The 8,569-nt window shown below is 42.0% G+C and overlaps 1 long non-coding RNA gene across 1 annotated transcript; it reads left to right on the plus strand.

Annotated features, from left to right (window-relative positions):
- Positions 1 to 2,116: 2,116 nt before the first annotated feature.
- On the plus strand, positions 2,117 to 5,563 carry LOC112560434. The gene is made up of 2 exons (XR_003098531.1): positions 2,117 to 3,038; positions 4,533 to 5,563. It is a non-coding gene; the product is annotated as an uncharacterized LOC112560434 (long non-coding RNA).
- Positions 5,564 to 8,569: the final 3,006 nt, after the last annotated feature.

Below are 8,569 nucleotides of genomic sequence, written 5' to 3' on the forward strand. Positions count from 1 at the left end.
CGACTGGATTCCAGTGCTAAGGGGGAAGAGGTCTGGCATTATTGACCATGTCATCGATTTCGGATTTTAAAAAAATTATTTTTCTGCAAGGCTTTTCATGCCGCATCAATTTGCTTCTTTGTCGTGGCGTCGGATGATATCAGGGAGCTCATGTTTTACATCACCTGTCCTCGCTACACCCTACCTGAGCGATTGCCATCAGTCTTGCGTGCGCACCTCATAATATCCCAGTGAGAGCGAGTAAGGAACTCACGAACTTGTATCACTGGACTGCTGGCACACGATTTTTTTTACCCAGTTAACTACCAAAACGAGGCATGAGACTACAAAGCTTCCGGTTTATTCACATTCCTTGTTAAGGGTCGCCGAGACTAACAGCTGAGAACTTCGCTAAGCGATGGTCTCGGCAGACAGCAGTCCACCTATACACGTCCGTTGGCCGCCTCATGTCAAACAAAATCTTTAACCAGAGAAGTAGGTTGCCCCAAACATAAAATTGATCTTCAAGCTGCTAGCTTGTCATTAGTTGTCACAAATGAGTTCAAGGTACTGCCGGCAGCTAGCAGAGAGTTGGTCCACCTTTGTGATGTCACGAGGAATGCGACATCGAAAGCTTTCAATCTCCTGAACAACGACGCTGTTCGCTCAGATTCAAAACTAGACACATTCATTTAAAAATAACCCTGTGCTATTGGTTTTGCTTCTATACACAAAAGCAGAGTGCAGACTGATGTGGCACAGAGGGTTACAGTTCTGAGAGAGTAGGGTGAGCAAAGTGCGGCCCGTGGACATCCTTTGACCGGCCCGTCGGCCACAACTGAAATGTTTTGATTTTTTTAATCATACGTTAATTTGGTTGAAACAGTCTATTAAATACGACTTAGCCTTAGAAATCCATAGTCTCTAACATACAAACACAAAGTGCAAAAAAATTATAACGCGGCTGACATGTCTGATGGAGTCGTCAGACAACATCGACTGCCTTCAAAGGAAAGGCTGGAGGTAGCAAACATGTCAAGCAGCATGACAAATTGTTTTGTTTATCATCGTCTGATCACCGTTTACCGATGTTGTGATAGCGCAGTGACACGAATATATTTTCGGTGGAGGTCGGACGCGGGTTTTGCATGTTTCGGTTTCCCCCGTGCAAACAGTCGGATCCTCGTCATAAGCAGGCCTGACGAGAAGAAGTAGGGGGGATGCTGTACCCGGGCTCTCATGAATCCTGTTGTGAATACTGTGATGAAAAGCGTGAACTTTAGAAGTACAAGAGGGTTCAACCGTTGGTGGAGGACATTATTGAAGCCGATCACAAAGATGTTCCCTACCACACAAATGTCCAGGTGGCTAAGCTTGGGAAAAGTTTTTAATAAGCGAGTTTGGTGACTTCGAAAAGAAATAATTCTGTTTTTAGAACTGAAGGAAAAGATAAAACATTTTTCTTGAATTTTGTGATCTTTCTTGCTGATGCCATGGACTATACATTTGAATCATGCGACTATGCAAAGTAAGACATTATTGTTTATGAACTGTATATCGGGGTGGAAACGCTTTAAAGGAAACTTAATCTCTTTTCAACCAAAGCGAAGGAAGGAAATTTTCAACACTTTCCTCCCTTGAATTCATGGACAGTTGGTGTTTGCGAAGCAATAAAATAAAGCAAAAATCTGAGTAATCTTCACAATGACGGAAGAGCATTTGGTTGCAGTTCTGCGAATTGTCACATCTGAACCCGGCCCGATTTTAAAAGCTCGTGAACTTAGAATTTTGACTGGCCCACAAATAGAAAAGTTTGCCTACACCCCGGATATAGCCGCCTACATGAGCCTATACCTACTTTAGAATGCACGTTTCCTGATGGTAATCATTATCTTCTACCTCCTTCCCGCAGAAGGGGTTTGGCATACTTAAAAAGCACAGACACACCTGAAAAGAATGTTAATCACACATTCTGGACCGCTGGGCTACCAAATGGTGTCTGATGACCTCACAGTATTGCTGAAACATTAGAAGGAATCTGTGATTAAGATCTGAAAAGTATAACAGCGACATGCGCAGGTCATGTTGTGAAATAATACAGTTGTGACGCCGTTCTCTCGCCATCGGCAACAATGTCTACCCTGATGAAAGTCGCTGAAAAGACATTTGTCGCCACATCCGGGTACTCTTAAATAGTGCATCGCGGGGTGCATTCCCAAACCCTATGGTGTTTGATTACTTCTTGATGTTAATCTCGTCTGTTGTCTCGCTTTTCAACCTCGAGATTTTGTCACAGGCAGCCTAAAGTTTCAGCAATCGGCACAGAAAAAAATTCCGTGTAAATATTGAGACAGTACATCTTAATGCAAACACAGATGCTGACATGAGGCTAAAGTGTTTGAAAAACACAGAAGTGCGTGCGTGCGTTCGTCAACAAAAGAGGAAGATGGACACGCATGCACCGACACATTGAGAAGCACAGATAACCGACTGTTTGTACTGAAGTACACTTAGAAGCTTTCGAAAGGAGATAAGTTCCGTCTCCTGGCAACACAGTTACAAGAGGGAAGTGAAGATTGATGCGACATGGCCCGGATGTCATCCGCCTTTGCTCAGCAAGCAAGGGCGTTGCCCAGAGCCACTAACGCCGCAGGAAGTGACAACACGCGACATCCTCGCAATTCGAAAGCCATCCGTTAAAGCCAAAGTGCAGAATAAAGCTTGGATAGAAAAGGCATTATACTGGCACACCCACGTGTCTGTGGGCGAAACTGGAGATTTACAGCCGACAAAAGGACATCAAAACAGTTCGACTTAAACAGATACGCGGGAAGAGCTTTGACTCAAGTATAGCAACATTGAAATGAGTCTTTGCTCGTCCTGTCGTGGGCGACTGTTATCAGTGTAGGTCTGACACGCAAACAGATGTCACTTCGTTGTCCCTCGATCTTGACTGAAACTCGCCGAGTGAACGGAATCAGCCAGCGTCCCTGAAGGATGTAGCAAGTACCACTTGTTGAGGGAAGAATACTTAATCTTCGCACATCACAATCCAGCAGGTATTGTTGTGTAAAGTCCTTCAGGTATTTGTGTAGTGTTTTGCATTGTCAGGCATGTATTTTGTAGTGTCTTGAGGATATTTAGTGCATTTCGTAAGGTAGTATCCTGCAATGTATTATCATGTATTTTTGTGATGTACTGTCGGTGGTAAAGTCTATGAATAGCAAAGCTATGGCTGTCGAAGAAGCCAGTACCCAAGTCACAACATGATTTATTTATGCATTTCACGACTATTAATAGCTGCTTTAAACAGGTGTGGGTGGTGTTGAAAGCAAAACAACAAAAGGACAAAGTGAAAAACGTCAGCACGCGGTGTTTTTCCACCCACCTCACAATTCGCCGCAGGGAGGGTGTAGTTCGGAAGGAGTGATTTTTTTTTAAAGTTCCGATAGTTCGGCTGCGTTCATGATCTTAGTATAAAGAATGCATGTAGTGAGCTATTATATTACCTTGTTTTTCACAGGTGCACAACGCAGGTAGTTGTTTGCAGGTACAGACACATCTTTGCCGCCTTAGAATGTATTTTCGTTTCACAAAAATCGAACAGGATAAAAATTTGAAGCCCTTTTAATGAAGGAAGACCGTGTGTATGCTGAGCAATTTCAATAGAAAAATAGGATGTTTGGATGAAATAGAAATCGCTTTTTCTGCGTAAGGAAGTAAGTTAAGGAATTAATTAAAATAGACAAGTGAAGGTAAGTTCCACTTGTTACCTGTAAGGCCTTTTGCTTCAATGCGTAGAGTAGGATTCGAGTGTTTGTGACAATAGTTCCAGCTCACATAAACAAACTTTGTGTGACTCATAAACAAGATTAGCAACCGAGAAATGATCAAGCTTTTATAAAGAAATATAACATCGCTTCTGGTGGAGGGAAGAGATAATCACTATTACTGAATTCAGCAACATTTATTAAATTTGTGTAAATTAAGCGTTTAAAGTTGCTTTTAAAATAAATGTTTGTGTATTATCTTGAATGCCATAGACAAGTCTACAAGCAGTTACATTTCGAAATAGAAAGGTTTAAGATACCCCTACCTCCATACCCCAACCAAACGACGGAAAAACCACTTTGCCATCGTAAGAATTGTCATCGATGTTATCGTAAGAAACATAACTCTGCTTTCTTCAGGACAGTTTCTCTTAAGAGTTGCTTCCCTTGTACCCCTCACATCCTGTCATGAGTATAGCATAATAGCATTAATAGTAGAATCGACGACGATAATAGCAACACTCAACAGAAATGGTAAAATGCATGTTTAATTAAAACTGCAGCATTCTCATAATTTTAATACCAGAACTATTCTGCTGTAATTTATTTAAAAACCACGAAAATTTTGGTTTGTCTCCCACTCCTTCTCTGTCTCTTTGTTTGTTCGGCCGCTTGTCTCTGTCCATCACTGTACTGTCGTTCACCAGTACTTTCCAATCTTGTCGCTAATATGTTTAATTAATCTCCCACTTCACTGATTGCTTCGACACTGCGTATGTGCAGCCCCAGTGGCGCCAGCATCAGCGATGAGTCTCAGCGGTAGAGACATCGGCGCTATCGTCTGCGGAGCTTTCATCGTCCTTTGCATCGTCGTCGTGGCTATCATCCACCTGTGTCGCTCGAATCGTCCAGGAGAAGCTGCAGGTCAGCAGGGGGACAGATCTACGGATCGCAAGGATGACCTGGAGACCCTGCAGAAGGTCAGGCGCCAGCGGTAGAGCAAGGTGAAGGACATCTAGGACACCTACATATATCGCGATGAACCAAGCGAGCGAGATGAAATCCATTGACCCTTCGTCGGACATGAAAGGATGTTTGAATCAATGACAGACAGAAAAGGACAGCATTACTGCTGCTGTGGTCCTACACGCCAGATAGGTGATGATAATGGCGGTGGTGGTGGTGGTAGCCAGTCCACGACAAGCAAATGAAACAAACAAATGTAAAATTTTGCAGGAGTAAGTATGAGACTCTTGTTTTCCTTTCTTACGACTAGAATCATGGTTCTGATTAAACACTCGTTTGTTGAAGAACGAGGAAAATGAAGGTGGCGAGGGTGGGAGTTGATGGAAAGAACGTCAGCAGTTCAAGAATTCATCCATTTATTTACTTATTCATTCCCTTGACCTATGCTGCTTGACCAAACTAGTTAACTCCTGCTGTTCTTTGTATATAATGTATTCGAGAGAAATATTTATACTCTGAAGATGTACTTATATGCATGACAACCGTTGATCTTACATCTAAGAAGAAAAATTATTCATATTTGTATATTTGTTTTCATGTTCACAACACTGCTAAGCACGACTTGAATAGGATGTGTGTGTATGAGAGAGAGAGAGAGACAGAAAGAATTTAAGTAGGCTATGGCTTATGCTAATATCTTTGGCTAACATCTCGGTGTATTTTTAAATAAATATATAAATATTTTTGAGATATTATATACTTGTCTGTATTCCTCTTTTTAAGGCCCGGCAGAAAATAAGTAAACGAATTTTTTTCTCGTGAGACAATAAAACTGTATTGAGTTCATACATCGAATTGTTGTGTTGAATTGTATTCTGATATACTGTTGTTGATGTCCGTGTGCTCTGGTCTCGTCAGGCTTGCGATATCTGAGTAGAAAGGTTTGTTTGCTTGCGGACATACACCTATTCTTTTGTACGAACGTACAGACAAACACACATACACAGCGCAGAAAGTCACATGGCTCTGTACATCTGGTTGACACATTGTATTATGGATGAGGCACGGAAGTCGTACAGCTCCTCTGGGTCTTGTTGTAATCTGCATATGTGTCCCAAATATTTCGTTCCTGACATTTTGAGGAATGCAGTTCCCGTCTATGCGAGGTTCTGCGAAGCATTATCATGAGCGTGGATGCAGATATTTCGCCGAGAAATATGTATTGAAAGTGCGGGGTATTCAGGGTAAGGTGACCAGACGTCCCGCTTTAGGCGGGACAGTCCCGCTTTTGACCTCGTGTCCCGCCTGCTAATCGGGCAGGACGCCCAATGTCCCGCTTTCTGGCTTTCTGGCAAGTCCATCAAATGTCCCCGTTGTCTTTAAAAATCACTTTTTTCGGCGTTTTTTGACGGTGACGACACCATCATCGGCACGTGTCCCGCTTTCGCCCCCGAAACGTCTGGTCACCTTAATTCAGGGGGAATGTGCGACTGTGACCACAGCTTTTTGTCTGAGTGTACCAATGACTAAATGAGTCTCATAAATATAATTTCGAAAAGAAATATATCCTGACATCAGAAATAATGTTTATATGTACGGAGGTACATTAGCGTGGGAAAATGAATTTCAAGAAGTAGAAATGAAAACTTGCATTGTTTGCATTTTGAGGTAAATTGGCGGCTTTCCAGGCCTTTACACTTTTACTGTTGTTTCCGGAGCAGCTTCTTAGATATCATTCGTTCTATCTTATAATCTCTAGACAACAATGTTGCATTATATGTTGCATGCATCCATGTCTGTGTTTTTTGTTAATGTAAAGCGCCATTAGCCTATCCATAAAATCGGGATATGGCGGTATAAAAATTCTCTGTATTATCATCATATCGTTTGTATATGTTTTATTGATGCTTTGCATAATTTTTTATCCCTGTGTATTTAGTTAATTTTTTTATACATTTGCGCCGAATCCCTGCGACGAATCTCGCCGAGCAACATCTCGTTGCTACAGATCGCATACAAAAGTTAGTGACGGTGTAAATTTTCTTCTCACTAAAATTAGCAAAAGCATAGTGAAACAAATGCTTGGAGTCTCTGTAATATATGTTAATAATTAGAAAATTTTTCGAGGAATAATGATAGAGAATGCAGTTCAATGTCTGTCACCCAGCAAACGTGTCCTTCACTGCCCCAGCTTGTGGTAAGTGGCGGCCTCACGGTCTTCATGTTTGTCCAGCTTTGTCAAAATGTGTCTTCAATTTGTACACCTCTTTATTTTCCTTGCTACATTCTCTACATCAAATATGTGTGTGAAATATACGGTGTTTGTTTCCATTCCACGTGTTATTACGATGCATTTGATGGACGAATGTTTAGATGGTTTTAATGTTTAAAAGTTTTGTTAGCGCTCGCTTTTATCTTTCTCTCACACACATACATCCTCCTCTCCAAGTGTTCTCACTACAACAAAATTAGTACGAAGCGTATTCGTACCTGGCACTACTTTTTTCATGGTGACATCACACTTTTGCGAGCAGCTCTGACGTGTAAGGTCAGAGGGTCACGAACTTTCACATGCTGTCCCGCCTTTCCGCGTTCAATCAGTCAAATTAACGACAGGGGAAAAAAATATGAATTATGCGATTGCACAAAAAGTCATCTGCGTTGATCGTTGCTCTTGAATATTGATAAATATACGATGACCTTTAAAATAATTAGCTAAGTGTCGTGTCGACGCTTAATTAGTGTTCTCCGGGACGACTGCTGTATATTTTGCTCGGGGAAACAGACAATAACGGTATGCAGGACAGCGCCAGGCTTAAAGGACTAGCGGGGTACAATTTTAGATATATATATATACACAGATATAGATACACACATACAAACGTCACGATACCGAGATTAAAGTTGTGACCGTTATTATGATTGTTTTGCCGCCTTTCAGATTTTCAACCAGTCATTGAGATGTCTTAGACCTACACTATGTAGATGTTTAGGCCGCCATGAAGCGTGCAAAGTAGCTCTTGTTCTCGTTCCCAGATGGCGTGTGCGTGAGTCGCACATGCATGAGATTGCTAGGTAACTGCAACAGTAACTCTCGCCTGAACTTCTTGAGCTTTTATTTCTAGTGACTGGCTTCATGGGATGTTCCTTTCTTAGCAATAACTCCTTATAAATTTTTCTTCGCTGTCTCATTCTTCTTCAGTTTATATTTAACTTAAATGTATGAGATGTTGCTAAGGTTATAAGTGTCGAGGTCATTTTGAAAACAAATGAATGTTTAGTTCCAAAGATGCCCAATACCTTACATCCCGCCGAGAGGTCGTCCCAGGACCGAGCATTGTCAGTCTTCACAGGACCTCCATAAGTCCATCCCCAGGTTATCGCATCGTCAGTCATCGCAGGGCGTCATCAGGGCTGTGGCCAGGACATCACATCGACATTCGACGATCAGCGACGATGATGACGGCTGGTTCTTTAGCCTCCAGGTCCGCTCATCCTCGGCAGGTTCTCGGTTGCCGCCAGTCTCATTCTTTGCTGACGCAGGTTGAAAGCGAGACCTGTGCCTGGAGAAGTTGTGAAGTTGTCTCTTAGTCATTAACAGAAAATGCCAACACTAATCTTTGTCATGATAAACTTTAACTTAAACATTTACATTTTCAAGACAAGCTATTACATGATCGTAATGAGAAGTAAGTATACTTAATTTACTAAAATAAGTGAGTGGATAGGTTTCCACTCGGAAAGTGGCTATCATATTACCAGGGTTGTCCATGGGACATATTTTTCTATCCCGTCCCATCCCGTCCCATGGCAATTTATGCCTGTCCCATCCCGTCCCATCCCACGGGACGTTT

The sequence above is a fragment of the Pomacea canaliculata genome, linkage group LG3, assembly GCF_003073045.1.
Source record: "Pomacea canaliculata isolate SZHN2017 linkage group LG3, ASM307304v1, whole genome shotgun sequence".
NCBI lineage: Eukaryota > Metazoa > Mollusca > Gastropoda > Architaenioglossa > Ampullariidae > Pomacea > Pomacea canaliculata.